Source organism: Melozone crissalis, unplaced genomic scaffold, assembly GCF_028551555.1.
Source record: "Melozone crissalis strain CALT ecotype California unplaced genomic scaffold, PUWL_Pcris_2 ptg000106l_1, whole genome shotgun sequence".
Lineage (NCBI taxonomy): Eukaryota > Metazoa > Chordata > Aves > Passeriformes > Passerellidae > Melozone > Melozone crissalis.
Window position 1 is genome coordinate 3,695,985 of NW_026535883.1, and position 17,834 is coordinate 3,713,818.

A 17,834-nucleotide genomic window follows, 5' to 3' on the forward strand; every position below is an offset into this window, starting at 1 on the left:
TTTGAAGTTCAGGTTGGAAAAAATAGTGTATTTTAGTATTTGCTGGTTCTGGAATGCTACAAACCACACTTGAGCATTACCAGTAGTCACTTGTTTTTCAGAAAGTAAACTGTTCCAAGCTGCTCATTATGGTAAACTTTAGTGTAAAGAAGTGAATACAGTGACTGAAGAGTCAGTCAAACAACAGCAAATATATTTATGCTACAAAACACATTCATTACACTACTTATAAATAAAATTATGTGAGAGGTGTTTGGTTAAAAAAGAAAAAAACAAATAACAAAAACAAAACTCAAGCAGAAACAAACAGCAATAGCTCCTAGCATGAAATTCTAGTACATTATTCTTCACAACAGCAAAAATCCCAGCCAGGCACAGTTTCAGCAGGCAATATGCTGTAACACAAATCACCAAGTTTAGGAAGATTGAGTTCCACATTTTTTCTGGAAACAGGAATGCCTAGATATCAGTGATATACTCTCTTATCTATGAACAAATATGAATCAATCCTACAAAGAAAGAAAAAATCAATTCCTTTGTGAGAAGGAATAAGGTGGACAACTTAGTACAAAAAGTACTCATATCAAAGCTGTGAACTGTAATTAATGCATGGCATATGGAAAAAACATGTAACTGCCAGTTCTCACAGACTGGTTTTGTCTCTTCTCAATAAGAGTTTGGCTTTTGATTATTACATCACTAATTTGAATGCAAAGTTTTACATCACTGTTTCTTCATCCACTTTTTCTAAGAAATATTCTAAAGATTAATCCGTATCCAAAACACACAAAACCCCCACCTAAAATATCCCCTGGCATGAGCCTTACACTTCCTTAACCAGATGAAGTCAAGCCTTTAATGTGAGGTGCAGCAGTGATTTCTCCAAGGGCAGAGTAGTTCTACCTTCATTCATGGTGCACATGATGAACGTGACAGGCAAGTGCCTGCATTCATGCAAACTCAGTTTGCTTTGCACTACCACAGCCTGAGAGCATTCTAGCAGCTACCACACACAGACCAGGGACAATATCCATAAATAAATAATAACTCCAGACCAGACCCCAGAAAGTTCACTGATGCACGTCATATCATACTTACTTGATTTCAGCTGCATTACATGTAGCATAACAGTTCATGGAGCAAGAGGAAAACACAAAAACTTACAGATTCTAGAAAAATAAAAAAAAACCCATTGGATGATACATCCCAATGTCTTTGTAAGTAACCTAGTGCCTAGAGCTGTATGCGTCTTCCACTGGCCCCTTACAGAACTGCTGTCACTTGCTTTTCTGGTGCACCTTAAGGAAGGACCCAGGTAATGCTGAAAAGCAGTGGAGTATGTTAGAAATGCAATTTTTTCCAGACAGTGATGATGGAAGAAGGCCTAGCTAAATGCAGTTACACCAACACAACTGCTTATACCAGCATGTTTTATAACATAATAGATACATTTGTACAAGAGGGTTTATTAGCAGAGTTATTATAACAAACAATAACATCTTTTGATGCTACAGAAAAGCTGCTCTGTGCTAGCATGTGAGAAAGGTCAGATGGTGGAAAACTTACTTCATACTCTTAACCTGTAAACTCTTTCCTTTCCTGACTACTAACAAATGTCCTAGCAGGGGAGATCCACAGCTTTTCCAAGAACTCACGTAGGGAACCTTTCGCTCTGTTCCGATGGAACAGAACTTGTGCACGTTCACCTCAGGAGCGCTGCCCTCCGTGGCAGCTCTCTGAGTAACTCTGTCTGCACAGGTCTGCCACAGAAAAATTGCCTCCAGATTTTCACTTCATTACAGTTTTATATATACACAAGCATATATCCATACACATCTGTAAAAAGCAGCAAACTTGACTACTGCAGTCTGCATGCTATTAGAGAAGCAACTGTGATACTTCAGGAACCTCTAACTTGATTTCAGTGTTTGGAATAAGGGAAAACTAAGTCAGGAGACAGCAGCCTCTGGGAACATATTTTGCAAGATTGTTTTATAAGGGACTCCAGAAGGAAAACTAACACATAGGAAAAGCTAGTTAACCCTGGGATTATGCATCAAAGAGAGGAGCACCAGAAAATTCTTGTCCTTGGTAACATGCACAGAGGCTCAAGGGTGGCAGGAGCACTAAGGCTCAGGCAATACACACGTTTTGTCAATGCGTAATTCATGTAACAGAGCTTGTTTTCATGGCAATTCTAATTCTTTCACATTTCTTCACATTTCTTTGTATTTCACATTTCCCTTCTTTCACATTTCCCTGTAAATTTGTTTGGTTTAAAGATTCTCACACATTTTGTAATGGTGGAAGTAGTAGGAGAATGTCATTTCACAGCCAAATATTTGACTCTGGCAAACTTGTCCTTTCAGCACTCTGCCATTCACCTCTCACACTTCAGATCTTCTCAGTCTCAGGTCTTGAAAATAAGAAACATAGGTCTGGTCCCATTTTCAAATGCCAGTTCTTGGCCATTGGTCTTCTCTTTCAAGGGTGCTTCTCAGCATCACCACACTTGTCTACTGTCCCACTATCTCATCCCTTTTCTGATAGAACAGGGCACAGCTCCCACAAGAAGCTGATTGCAAACTCACCTGAAGCTCTTGTAATGATCATAGATATGATTCTTCTACTTTCAAAAATCATCAAAAAGAATATGAGGACCTTACTAAAAATTTTGCAACTGTCTAATTTTTGCATGGCAATGGTTATCGAGTATGGCTTTTAAAGTTCCTGGCCTGAAAATTCCAGACATCCTAGACCCTGAATCCCTTACTTCTTTTACAGGAATTCTGAAGATTATGGTTTTGTCATATATTTGCTCAGTGCCTACCACAAAATACTGATCCATAGGTGTGACCTTTATAAGACAACACAGATCAGTCACAATAGCAGAATGTTTACAAACAGCATCATCAGTTCAGTCTTGCTGAGTATGAGTTTATTCAAGTAAAGTTGTCTCCAAGGTTAACTTATTTTGATGTATAATAGAGAAGACTGTTCTTAAAAAAATAAATATTAAAAAGTCTTACTTATGACTCACAACATCAGGACTTGGTAATTTTGGTTCTTGCTGGGAAAATGCTTAGCAAATATTGTCAGCAAAACACTTCCATTTTCTTTGTGTAAGCATATTTTAAATCTGAAAAAAGCAATCCTAACAATTGTGCCATCACCAAATATAGCTGCTCCCTATTTTGGGTTGGAACCTAAAGGTATTTCAACTAGAAAACTGGTTTTGGCGGCAACTAATTTTTTTTTTAAATTCACAGCATTTAAAAAAACTCACCAACTGCCTTGGTTATAGCAACAGTACTATACAGGATTCTGAACAAAAAGACTTTATCACTGTGCTCTTTCTCAGTCAGCTTCTGAAAAGCAGAGGTTACATGGTAGGCATGGTATTGTCCTTTATCTGGTCCTGATACATCTACACTCCTTACTGAAACCACTGCCAGGCTGAAATAGTCAACCCATGAAGATGCAGTGTAAAGGTGAAAAGACAACTAAAATTGATTAATTAAGAATACTTACAGATCAAACTGGTGAAAAGTGTTCAGTGCATTCTCACAGATACTATCAGGCCTGCCATATACATAAATACACTGTTTCTGCCTATCTCGATGAAAGCTCAAGAAGAACTTTTTAGGTTTTTCTTCCTGTTGGACACCACCTTTCAAGGGAGAAAGTGTGGGGAGGGGGTGGAAAATTCCAAATCACAGAATTTTTGGCAGAGGAGATGTTAGCAACAGTTTTAGAAACCATGATCAAGGTGAAAAGGTTGAAGGAACTGAATAAATCACTGTAAAGTGAATGGTGACCAACTCTTCCTTCCTCAGTATTGTGGTAAGAGACAAAAACAAATCAGAAACAAAGGAGTTCAGTATTCCATGGCAGATTTTAGTTATGGCATGTATGCCAAAACCGAAGTTCCCATCTTGAATTATCTGTGTGCCTGCTGGGTCTGTACTCTACCTATGTATCTTCTAAAGCCTGTTTGTGGCCTCAGATATTTACTTTTTTCTTTTTAAACTATTATGAATTGATAAAATGCATCCTCCACATCCAATCTGATTTTACATTATATCCAAAGTCACTCATTGGTCCCACTCTGTTTACAGTCTTGTACAACACAGCCATTTTTTACAGCCATCATTTCTCTAGAGAAACAAAGGAGTAACTATCCAAAACCCAAGTAAATTCAGTGAAAATTGCCCCAAAATCTCCTTCACTAGAGATTTTGCATCAGATGAGACAGCTAGCTGTCAGGAAGGTTTGGGTAGAACAGAATCCTGCCTCAGTGACTCAGACAGGAATAAGTGGATTCTTTCAGTTCCCACCAAGTCCTACACCTCTTGTATTCAGTGACTAACAAGTGACACTCACTGATAAAGGTAAGGGCTTTGGTACATAATCAACTTCCCACATGAAAATGTAGGATGGAAATCTTGCAGTGACTCAAGCTGCTGTGAGCAATGTGCTCAGGTGCACTAATTCACTCAACTGGTTGTAATATCCTTGAATGAAAAAGGAATGAACAACATTCCATTTAGTATGGGGAAAAGCAGGTATAAATCCAAGTGTGACAGGTGAACAAAGCAGTACAAGCTCACATCCCAGTTTATCTACAGGGAATCTGTCTGTATGCCCAAAATCTGCCAATAACAAGTATGAGTCTCATTATCTCTAGGCTTCAGTGACAGGTTCTATTTATAAAGAAAGGGGCCTTAATGCAGCAAAATGCTTAAGTAAATGCACAGTTATTTCTATCTCACTCGCAGCAAAGTCAGTGCTATTATCCTTTTCAAAATCTGAAATACTCTGTTGACACTACTCTCGCCATGCAAAGTACATATAAAATGTTTCCACTTTCTATTACTGAATTTGGTAACAACTCATTTTTAATTTGCAATTGCAACAAAAAAAGTCATAAAATCATAGAAGCATTTAGGCTGGAAAAGACCCAAGTCTGATTTCAACCATTAGTTTTCAAATAAGTCAAACAATAGCAATCAGTTCCACTATTTTTTTTCTTGTTGAGAGTAATATTGAAATGCCTGATAGATAATTTCAGTCAAGATTTACAGCTGACAAATGTTGATTCCACAAACTAAAGTACAGGCAAAGATAAATTTAAAAATTGCACATCCTAGTTGTAAGAATGCACTAATATTTTGACTAAATAAGAAAATTCAAAACCTCAACTGAATTACCTGCTAGGCTCAGTCCTGCTTCAGTAACAAAAAAACTGAACTGTCAGTTTAACTAACTAGGTAAGTCATGTTTATGGCTAGTTTTTTACAGTCAGATGTCAAAAGTGGCTACAAGACTCAACTAATGGTCGTTGCTGTAAAGTGTTTTGTTCTGGTTCAAATAAATTTAAAAACTCTTTAAAAAGTATGCTTCATCTTTGGTAAAGGATTCCTTTAAAATGTTCACAAAGTAGCTCCGATTTCTGAAAACTGAAAAAACACCTTTACAGGTAAATTGCTTTCTAGTATTTCAACCCTAAATAGATTTGAATTTAGGCCACCTTACTTTGGATGACAATTCAAGTGAGTGACTTAAGGGTAGAGGTCCTGACCTAGACATAGAAGTGATTCAAATTTTTAATCTAAGACTGATCATGCCAAGTCCAAAGGTTAAAAAGATATCAAGACAGTCACATAGTTCCTTCTACCAACAGACTCAAGAGACCAGACCTGAGACATACCCTTATGAAAAATACATTTGACCTTTCCATTTGGCAAAATATAAAGACTACATATATATGTTGTTACATTAATTATAAGGAAGCATATCAGAATAACTTCAGTAATTTAAATTTTAACTACTGTACTAGGCAAAACCTGAAATGCAGAGGTTTAAAAGCGTGCTGACACTTACTTCTTCAGTCAAAACACACTGAAAGCTTTTTGAAGTTTAAAACTCACTGTAATAAATTTTTCCCCACCCTTGACTATAATAGGTGGACTACTTTTTGAATATCTCAGCTCCAGGAGTGGCAGCTATATTCTTATAATCAGCACTGAAACATCGCCAACATCTTTGTTTTCAGCTCCAACAAGAAAGAAATGAGTCTTTCACCAACCACAAATAAAAACACATGAATATTACCTCTCTTATACGATTAAAGTAGCAGCAGCTGTTCTTCATGCTTTCATCACCCCACATTTAAAGCAACAAAAGACTACCAAAATAGCAGCAACAGCTCTCATCAGCTGGAGAGGATGTTGGATTTTCAGTGTAGGGCATGTGAACTGTTAGTGATAGAGCTACCAACACTTGTGTTTAATAGTAGATGCTTATACAAGAAACATGTGGCACACATGGAAAGCCACATGGCAAGCTAACATGTACCAAAGAATGAGCGAAAAAAAAGTCTAATTCCTACTTTATTTTTATTAAGACAACTATCTTCACTTGTGTGTGAACGGAGGAAACAGCACTGCCAACAGAAAAATCAGACGTCCTTACAGATAGCAAACACATTTCCCTATCACCTACTTCAATCAGACTAGAAAAGCTTTATTAAAACAGATGAGAAGACAAAGGGCTCAATTTAAAACTAAATGATGTCCAGAAGTTTCTGCCCAGGGCCTTAATTTGCAATTTACAAACTAAGTGTTACAACTTCCCTCTTTCAAAAGGATCATAATGATAAATCAATTAATAACTTTCCCTAAAACTCTATGATGCTATAGAGAGAAGTCTTTTTGTGAAAGAAATTAAATGCCCCTTAAACTGTTCAATCAATCTGTGTTTAAATAAGCCATTTTCAAAATTTTGGTCTGTTTTTCTGGATTAATCTAAACATTAAAGAAAAATAGCTGGTGGTTTGGGCTTTTGATTTTTATCTGTCTTAAGAATTCAAAGATAAATATTACCATCGCAATCCTGGCTCCAGAAAAATACTTTACTTGATTATTCAAACACTGCACTGCTTTTTCAAAAATAATTCTATAATTCATTAGAAAGAACCCCCTAGAGTTTCATCTCTGCTTCTATAACTTGATCACTTATCTTTTCAGTCATCTGAACCATAACAGGACACAACAGACACCGAGTTGTCACTTTAAAGTCAGCACTGGGCACACAACTGCAGCGGTATGTGAGCGTACCTGGGCAGGCAAAGCAGGAGATCCTGCCAGTGCAAACTCACAGGCAGAGCTTGTTTTAATATATTGCTTTCCAAAAGAGAGTTTCATTCTTGAAGGAATAAAACTGGCATTTAACAGGGAAACAGAGAATAGAGAAGTTTGCCAACCTCTACAGAGCTTTTCTCTTGAAGTCACCAGATATGCATCGAGCCCTGTTTAACTTGCATTAAAGCTGGTTCAGTTGAGCAGATTTCAGTTTTCACTGCATAGGGCTATTTCCTTGTAATTCCATCGCAGTCGGCACAAACAGACCTAGAAGGGCCTAGTCCAGGACCAACACTATTTCTGCAACTCACCCAACACATCCCAGTCAATGACAATGAGCATTTATACTCTACAGTTTTCAAAGCAAACTTACATACAGCTAATTTTAATGGCATTTTATTAAGTGTTTCAGACCTACACAGATGTTGATTTCTACAACTAATCTATCAAAAGCAAAACTAGAATTACTGAGACTCTAAATAAAGAGAAAGTTATTTGTCTGCCTTCACTGTTATGGATTGAACTGACTTACCAAATTATTAGATAAAATGTAGGAGAAAGATCTGATTGTAGTGAATCTGCCAACTATCCACATACACATTCAAGTGGAAGTTATTAAGCAGCAGAGGAGTAGAAGGATGTTAAGAAAATGTATTTCCACAGATCACCTTCTTCCTGCCTCCTAACATATTTACTCCCATGTTTCCTCCCAGATAGCCAAGTAGATTCACTGGAAATCAGCAAGTGCAATGCTTCTACATAAGCCTATATATACACACATGCAGAGAAGCAGAGAAAAAAATAGACAAAATTTATTTTAAAGAAAACATGAATGCCTTGTTTTCCTAAAAAAAAAAAAAAAAAAAAAAAAAGAGAGGAATAGAGGGATATTTTTTCATCCTTTCCAATATTTTATCAAGTCTCCAGGTTTGCTCATACTCCTTACTTTCAAAAATTCTTTCAGAGTAACCTTTAGCACTATAGTAGCCATACAAAACATACTCTGGTTTTAAAACAAACACAAAACATTTTACCATAACTGAGAAGCACAACTGTACAATAATAACTATCTCTTGTTTTGTGCAGGCTCTCCAAAAAATTAGAAACGGATAAGAGAGTGTTTGTGGGGAGAGGAGGGTGGGGAGGTATTTAACACTGCATTATATTTTTTCAGGGAAATATTCAGAATTATTCCAATGTCTACATTTTTAAATACATAATAGCAGGAGCTTTGCAGTCTAACAGAAAAAGTAGTCATAGGTATGGAGTCACATATTAAACCACATTGATACATAACTTCCATAAAGACCATGTATTTTCTCCTCTTAACCTGGCTAGTGAAAGGAACTTCCCAGAAAATCAAAATCTAATTTTATTTAGTAATTTTAGATGCTACTTAATATTAAAGTCTAGTCTACATTTAAAAGTATTTCCAGAATAATTACAGTAGCTTGGCTATATTGGAAAAAGCAGTCTCCTACTGTAGCTACAGCAGTTAAACCAGGTAGACTATAAAATAAAAGCGCATTTCTCTCACATAGTTGTGGAGCAATGAGACCTAACATTTGAATCTAGCAGGTTGGACCAAATGACCTCCAGACATCCCTTCCAACCTTAATTTTTCTGTGATTCCATTTGATAGGATTATTATTTAACTGGTGCAGGAATACTGGCAAGGCACTGGGAATGAGTGTGTATGCACCCATTTAAATGAAAATCCATACAACATAAGGAGCACAGGCTGACCCCTCAGGTTGACTGCCTCTGAGTAATTCAGAATATAAAAGCTACAAGATTGGTTTAGAAGGGAGCTATCTTACTTGCAGAATTAACAGAGATCTTTAATACAAAAGTACTAACTTCTTTAAGAGGAAAAAAATAATTTGCCATCAAATTCATTAGCTTTCTCCCACACTTAAAACAACCAAACACATTTATTTATACTTTGTGGAATTCAAATTTATTCCTGTAAGGCTTTTTTAAATCAGTATTTACACATCAGCTGTTCATGCTATCTTGCTGTGCTTCACCAAAAGTACAGCAAGATAACAGTACTTAGACTTGTACTTGATATGCTAAAGGCTTTAAACCCAAACAAGGAGTCAAATATAGACTGATACACAATGAAGTATTACTGTAGCTTCTAAATGGATAGTCATGCTTTATTTCAGGACCAAAATATACTCCCCCTAAATGTTTTATCCAAATGGCTCTGAATCACAGTAAAAACAAAACAAAGGACATCTGCTAGCAATATACCATTGGTACAAAATTAAGCAAGTACTTAGCACGCTGTCCTTTCCAGGGTCACAATGCAGTCTATTAAGGGTCTATAGATTTTCTGCTTTTTTTCAGGGGGTAAAACTGTCATGGTTGTTGCCTTTTTAAGTAAGAAAAAGGCCCACTCACAAGCAATCCTGTGCTTCTTCAGAAATACTCATTCAGTCTAGAAACGGAGGATGATTCAAAACCACAACTACTCAATTTTCTAAAGGTTGTACAAATCATGTTGGGGGAAAGGGGAGAAAAACAATCTGAGCTAAAAATAAGTAACAAAGAAACATTATCGTTCAGAGAAGGGTACATTAGGTCAGAAACTGCTGCTTTTTAACACCAGAAAGTCCTGAGAGCTTTTTGTCCAAAAACTGAAGAAGCAAAAGAAGTCACCAAGTCAAGAGAGCAAATAAATTGTTTGCTCAGCATTTTCTACAAAAACAAAAAGAACTTTAATCACAAACTACATGTCCTTGGTAGTGTTTTTTAAAACTAAAACCAGGTCATAGTTAACATCTTAAAGAAACAGCCAATATTATTTTGTATAATAAATTAGCACATGTCATTAGACCATTTTCCTTGTCCTTTCTCCACCCACTTCCCACCTTGCAACTGTCCTTACTGTGGTTTCTGCCATCCAGTTTTATCACCACTGTGAAATTATTATTTACCATTTCTAGAATCAAGCTGCAAGAGATTGCAGCTTGACTCTAGAAATGGTAACTAATAATTTCAGCTACTATTCAGTTACTTCACAGCCCTGGGGGCTGTGGAGGGGAAGGTCGGTTCCTTTCTAATCACTGCAATGCCTTCATGTGTCATTAAAAAAGGTCCTACAGGAACACATGAAAAGATCAAATATTGGTCTGTGGGACTTAAAATCAAACATCATATAAAGAGACAGTGACATTTAATATGTAGTATATTATATAGATTTTGTTTTACGTATCTCTTATACATGTAACAAAGTCTAATAATAGAGTAGGATTAACATGATGAAAACTAAAAGTACAATAAAGCTATTTATTTACATTTTTAAAAACTGATGGTGTTATGTACTCAAAGTACTAGAATCTATGCAGGAGGATAAATATTCCATCAACCATTATTTAGCTGGTCCATTTTAAGTCCCAGTGCCAGTGTGGGATCCAAGGATAAACTAATCACCTTCCAGACCAATTTAGGGAAAACGTCATAGTCTAAATTACTATGTTGAGCTCACAATGATAGAGAAAAACAAGCACATTTCTGTAACTGCTCAGGCCTGTCAGGCACCTCCAAAAAGGCGGACATGTACCAGGGGGACAGACTTCAGCATCACTCCAGCAAAATCTGGGGAGGATAATACAGTTTTTGTGCTTTAAGAAAAAAAGTGAAAAAATATATAATTAAAAAGACAAAGCAGTGGCTTCCAATGCCACAGAGCTGAGAGCTGAATGAGCCAGAAATAGCTCCTATGGGGAAGTCAGTCTGAGTCAGTCACCTGGGACATGGAGCAACCGTCACTTTCCTTCTAACTCTGGTCACCTACGGACACCCAAACTGTTCATTTTCAATTAATTACCTAATCCAACTGGAAATAATTGCATGGGGCAGAATGACTTCAGAAAAATGAAAAAGTCAAGGACAGCCTGGCTGTTCTCTATAGATGAATAATGTCCACCTTGCTCCTGCTCTCTACAGATGAATAGTGTCCTGTAACAATATTGCATGCTACATACAATCAGTAGTGTCAAATTAATGTGACTAAAACAAACAGATTGAAAATGATGCAAGAAGCTGCAATTTAAAGATTTCAGCAGCATCTGCCAGTTAGGGTCATAGCTACAGCTAAACTGGATTTTCAGGTTCAGTCTGCTAGAACTAATGTATTATAATTTATTACATTAGGGAAATAAAAAAAGTTTTAAAATGCTGAATTTAATTATCATATTAATTTATGGCTTAATCAGTATTTGGTTACAACATGTATGTCTTCACTCAAGTATGGTAATCGTTTCCAAATTCTATAATCTTTTACTTAGGTACTAGATGATACCTTAAAGCAACCTGTCAAAACCTGAACCCAGAAAGTTTCAGGAATCTAAGCTCAAAATCCTGGAACCATATATCTTAAAATATTTCAATTCAAAACAAAATCTCAAACACAGGAAGCTTGAGAAACTGTATGCAACTCAGAACAAACTGAGCAGAACTGAGGACACAGTAAATTTAGAGACTGTTCTCATACTTAGCAAAACTTATTTCACAAATGAACTGCAAAACTTACATTAACTTTGAACTGACAAGAGAAAAATAAAGTACTAGTAGAGCAGAAACACAAGACACACATAACCCAGACAAATGCTAAACTTCAGCTAATTCTGTTTATAGAAAAAGCTGTTACCCAGATTAATATCTCCAGTCTTCCCTCATAAAAACATCCTTCTCGTGTTTCTTTTTCAGACTGAGTACAAATGTAATTTTTAAATTATTCGCAGAAATGTTCCTTCATAATTCTGTAGAGACACTCAACAATTTCTTTGCTCTACGTGTGCATACTACTCAAGATGTTAAATAAGATCCTCCATCACCTCTTGCTTTTTCATAAATAGGGACAGGATACTCAGCAAAAACAAAAAGAAAGAAGCAAGAGATAAAATGAGTGTTTTTCAGACTGTTTGACACTAATAAGGTCAAGTTCAGGTTGTATTTCAAGTGAACTCTGCTACTAAAAGGTAAAATGAAACTCTGCTATTACAAAAGAGAGGCCTAAAATAACTACACTTTAAATGCAGTACTGAAATATAGAAGCCTGAAAAATGAATTTTTAGCTTTCTTAAAACTCACTCCATTTCAGCTCTTACATCTTTTATTAACAGTTCTGCAAACCCTATCAGGCCTCCTCAGCAAAATCCTGTTGAGCTAAGTGCTGTGCAAAGAGGAGACTCTGCCTTTAAAAGCTTCAAAATACCACATCCGCATCAGAAAAAGCTGTAGTAATTTCTCTCTAATGAATTTCCTTCCTGTATTTCATCCTACCTATAAAAGGAAAACTTAGTTCTGGCCCTAGTTTTCTATCTCATACCACTCTTGCCTCATGTATTTAATGAGGTAGATAGGAACAGCCACACATGATCTGATAACCACGTACCACATCTGCTGCCACTGCCCTTCCATCATCTCTACCCAAGGGAAAAAGTGCTCCCTGCGTATTTGCAGGGAAGGGTTTCAGCTCAGTAGGCTAAACTGGTTATTTATTTTTAAACAGTGCAATCTCAGCACAATTCTGGGTTCAAATATGGTAAACAAGTATGGGACGGAATAGAGAAATTCTTTGCAGTCCCAAATTACAGTTCGGTTAACCAAAGCGCTCCCTCAGCCAGGTCATTACTGATGTTTTCTTCCATCATCATGCCAAACGAACTATCCAAAGTCAGATGATTTTACTGATCAACTTCAAAGCAAAGATGGATAAACAAACAACCAAAAGAAGCCATAAGGTATCAGTCACAGCAGGGCAGTATGAATACTACCATATCTCATCATACAGCGTGATATAATAAATAATTACTAACTTCAGCTCAAGCACACGCTCCTTTTGTGCTAGATAAATTCTGGACTATTTTATTAAAAACAATAATCTAGACTGTCTATTCAGCATAACTTTGTAGTCTCTATAATCATTTACTTGTTTCAAGCAGAATCAAGGTCTGCATGAGCTCAGCATTCCATGAAACCTAAGACATACAAAAGCCAACACTCTAAAAGCTTTTTCCTGGGGAAGAACTGAACCTGGCATGAGGTGAAACCTCATGAGGAACCTGGCATGAGGGAAATGGCAGTTCCCACATTGGTATCTGCCTCATAGGGTGAGTCAAGCTGACACATTTAGATGTAATAGAAAAATAAAAGAATAAAAGCACAAAATAATCAAGGGCATAGTTTAACAAATGTAAACTGGACTTGCAGCAACAAACCCATTGTCACAAAGAGATGCAAGAAAGCCATTTGTGTTTTGAAGAGTAGATAACAAACTTAGATGTTTATCAAAAACCCAGTAGCCAGCTGACTTTAACAGCTAGCAAGAATGGCAAATATTTTGTATAGTATCTAGAAATCAGAGAATGTATTTTAGTCACACAGTGAAACCCTTTGGGTAAAATGTTCAATGTTCAACAGCCAGAAATGCATATTGCCTATATTTTTTTAGTTAGCATGGAATGTGATTATTGTATTTGAGTGATAATTGTATTCACAACTGGATTAACACACAAACACAAACCTGTCTAGCAAAGCGCAGCTCCTGAATCACAGCATTTCTATACTGCTACATGGAGTAGGCATTTCTTCAGCACTGAGCAACAAGTTCCCTGAACTTTCTAACTGACAAGAAAACACTGTTTTGCCATACATAAGAAGAACTACTGTTATCAAACAGAGTTTTTATTTCTGCATATGAAAATAAATTTAGCATCAGATACTAGAAGAAATCAATGAGCTCTTCCAGGGATCCAGTGGTGAAGAAATGTAATCCTACTCAAGTCAGCAGAGGTTATCCAAATACATTGGTGGGAGGACACATCAGTTTAGAGGCCATGCTTCCTGTTATTTCATTGCACATTCAAAAATTTAGAATGATAGTCCCTAAGATGTTGTCATCTCAGAATGGATGAGAAATCCTAAATAAGTAAAGCCCCTAAAGACAATTTATTTGATTGACAAGTTTGCAAGGTAGCAACAGGTAAGAAATAGTGTATTTTATAGCTCATGCCTTATATAGGAAAAAAAAATACCATGCAATGTTTGCAAGCCTGAAATGAAAATACATTTATTCTAGATACTCCTTGAGTGAACAGAGGCCTAGAACCACTATTTCCTACCCAGTCTAAATTGGGAAATATTATTGACAATACTACAAAACCATTCAAATGCTTTAATAACAGGGATCATGTAAATATCACAAGAGTCAGGGAGAAAGGTTCAAAGAGTCGTAATAAAGATTTAAGAACTGGCCCCAATTCTTACTAGGTCTCTCCCATAATTTGCTGAATGTTTAAAATATATATATATATTATAAATAATATATTCATAAAGAAAAAGGGAATATGAAGAATTTATTACTATCTCTATTACACACTAACACAACACAGAAGCGTAATAGAGATGAGTGTAAGTGACAAGCTGGAGGAAGTTAAGTAGGAACTACATTTGAAACACCTGAACACATTTTCACTGTCTGGAAAGCCACAGTCAATCAAGAACAGTAATTTGATATCATAGTAATGTATATTACTGTTTTAATATTCATCTCTGCAAATACAGTCAATAACCAGAAAGAATCCAAATTAAAACATTGTTTTCCTCAATACTTTCACCATTACAATTTATCCTTATAATCTTATACTATCAAATTTTGATTTTTGGTATGAAGCACACCACAAAAGCTAATTAAGAAAATTCAGACCACAGTAATTAAAATTTTTGTAAACAGCTAAGATAACTTTGAGAAGTTAAGGCATTTTACTGAGGGGAGATAAAAACCTCCCTCCCTGTGTAGCTGCAAATTGCTCACCATAAGTCTTTAGACTATCACGGTTTCCAGAAATTCACTCTGCAAGTAGTGCTTATACTAGAAAATAGATGATCTCTACCAAATTATGAATTTTAATGGCTACAGTGAAATCAGCATGGTTGTGAATCTACTGGGCAGCACGGTAATTTAAGTGCTACCCACCTAACATGAGCAGTTAGTTTAGAAACAGGCTGTAGATCAGCCAAAGTTAAGTAAAATAACCTCAGCAAAATGCACTAGACGTACTGAAAACTCTTTTTTGAAATTATTAACACCTACTGCTGAATACTCCATGGTACCATAATAAAAAGTCCAAATACAAATAAAGGATGTAGAAGTTGAAGTAAGCTCTACATAGCACTTTTCTCTTTTAAATTAGTATAACAGCAATATAATTTAATTCCAAGGTCTAAACAATTAAAAGGCAAATGTAACTATGCAAAAGGCAGTGCACTGCAAATTGACTTGTGTTTGGATGATCTGTGACAATCTGATTAAGAAGCATTCTTCATAAGGTAATCAGCACATGCAGTATCACCAATTACACAGTACTATTTAGGCATCATACAAACCAGATTCTTTTCTCAACAAACACAAAAATTTCTTCAAATCCAAGGACATATCTTAAATATTCTTAAAGCACAAACAGAATCATTTCATTAGTAAAGTATCTGTGTATACAGTGAAAATGTTGTACATATTTTGACACAGCTTTTTTTGCAGTATTCTATGATTTAAAGACTCGTATGTATTTCTTGTCTTCTCAAATAAATCAGAAAAACCCTTCTGAGCTTATAATAAAAACACAATTCTACAACAGGATTCAGTTCATTCCCTGCCATGGTTCAGAAACAGGTGTAGTGTATGTAACAGATGTAGCATATGAGTAACCTCCTCACCTTAAATGTGATTATTCACAAACTTAACATTACATGTAAATTTAAGTATTCCATGGAATCAAACACTGGCTCAACACTTCTGTGCTGTAAATTATACATTAATCAAAGATACCATCTTCAGACCATGAGTATTCTTTCAGACCATGAGTATTCTTATCCAGAGATTTCCAGATCTTGCCACTGGATTACAACAGGATTTGATGTTTTACTCCAAATAGACTTTCTCTTCTTTCTGCCTTTTAAATGCCTAAAATCCAACAGCTCATTTTTAAAAGCAACATAAACTACTACATGACATTCTGGATTAGCACTTAATGTCTCTATTTGACTTATTTCTCAAAAGTTCATCTTCTTGCTGCACATGTTTTGCTGAGAAAGGCAGGGCCAATTGAAGTTAAACTCTTCATATTACTCCATGAAAACTACAGCAAATAGCTAACCCATCTCTTGACAATAAGAAATTAGGCAGAAATAGCCTCTATTTTCTTTTCTTTAAGAAGATGTTACCTTTTTTGCACTGCATTGCTCCAGTCTTAGCTATTTCCCAGGATCTTAAGATGTCAGCAATAATTTGTTATAAATCGCCTAAAAGGGAGAATCCGTAACTTCCTAAATCACATCGTTTATAAAAAATGTCAGCTTCTGTCAGAGCACAGAAAGTTCTTTTAAAGGCATAACTTAATTTTATGGCCCTGGCCAAAGGAAACAGTTGTCTTTTTTTTCCTGCATGGTACATCCCTGGAACTCTATCATTTTCAAAAGTCTCCTTTTTTTTTTCCACAGCAAACAATAAAAATTTAAGTTTCAATGTGCTCACTGCAGTCAAGGAATTTCCTCAGTTCCTACTAGTTTAATGAAGCTGTGAAATATGTTACTCTGGAGCACAGATGATCTGTTTGCACAGCTTTCAAAGGATAACTGCACCAGTTCTGAAGCAAAAGGAAAATATCTATTCCTTCCATTTATATGGCCAACAATAACTTCTACATTCTGACAGAATCGTGTGTACACTGGCGGGGAAGGGGAGTTTCAAAACACTTTATCAGGAAGTCCACAATCCAATAAAATGCAAGCTCCCCAGATACTTATCCAAACTGATGCACAGGATTTGACTCTGAAGTTTTGTTTTTTAAATACAGTTACAGTTATTTTTCTCAACCAAGAACAATAGTTGTATTTTTCAGAATAGATTACTTTAATAGATGTGAACAATTACCAAACAGAAGTCTCTTGAAGAAGAGAGAGCAGTAATATTATTCTATCCAAAGAAAACTCAATGCAGTAGAACACTGGGTCTGTCATAATGTGCTCATCTATATTACAAGATTCAATGCACAGGGCAACACTCTTATTTACATTATACTGAAAAATACTCTCAGTGGAAGGTATCCCATTATCCATTAGACAACAATCTAGTAATTTCATAAGGACACTTATATGAAAACAAATTGCATCTTCCACTTTTGCAAAGGGAACTCTTTGTAGAATTTAAATGGAGACAAGTAACTCCTTATGCAGCTACTGCCCACATAGTAAATCACGTGAGAAATTGTTATACAACAGTGAAGGCAAACCTACAACACATGACTAGAAGCAGCACAGCTTTTACTCTCACCACCAAATTACAAAATCATATAATATCACAGCTTGAACCTGTGTTTCTGAGAATCCAGTGTTCATTTGAAAGAATAACTTCTTTTTCTAACAAATTTACTTCCTGTCTGGCAAACCCCAGTTATTTATAAGCATTCAATATCATAAATTCATCATCAATATTATGACCTCAGCAATTTATCTCTCTGTATTAGCACTGAAGGATGTTAATAAAAAGTATTTATTTAAAAACATATCTATGACAACAGGAAATTTAGCTTTCTTTGATGAAGGGCTGAGAAATAGAGGACTTCAAAGACTTCTAAAGTAAATATTAAAAACACATTTCTTTACTCAGCAGCATTTACTCTC

General features: G+C 35.9%; 2 protein-coding genes across 3 annotated transcripts in view; one reads left to right on the plus strand and one right to left on the minus strand.

Annotated features, from left to right (window-relative positions):
* SUPT3H (SPT3 homolog, SAGA and STAGA complex component) overlaps positions 1-17,834 on the minus strand; it is a 252,426-nt gene that overhangs the window by 223,936 nt on the left and 10,656 nt on the right. The window lies entirely within an intron of this gene.
* RUNX2 (RUNX family transcription factor 2) overlaps positions 1-17,834 on the plus strand; it is a 147,334-nt gene that overhangs the window by 10,904 nt on the left and 118,596 nt on the right. The window lies entirely within an intron of this gene.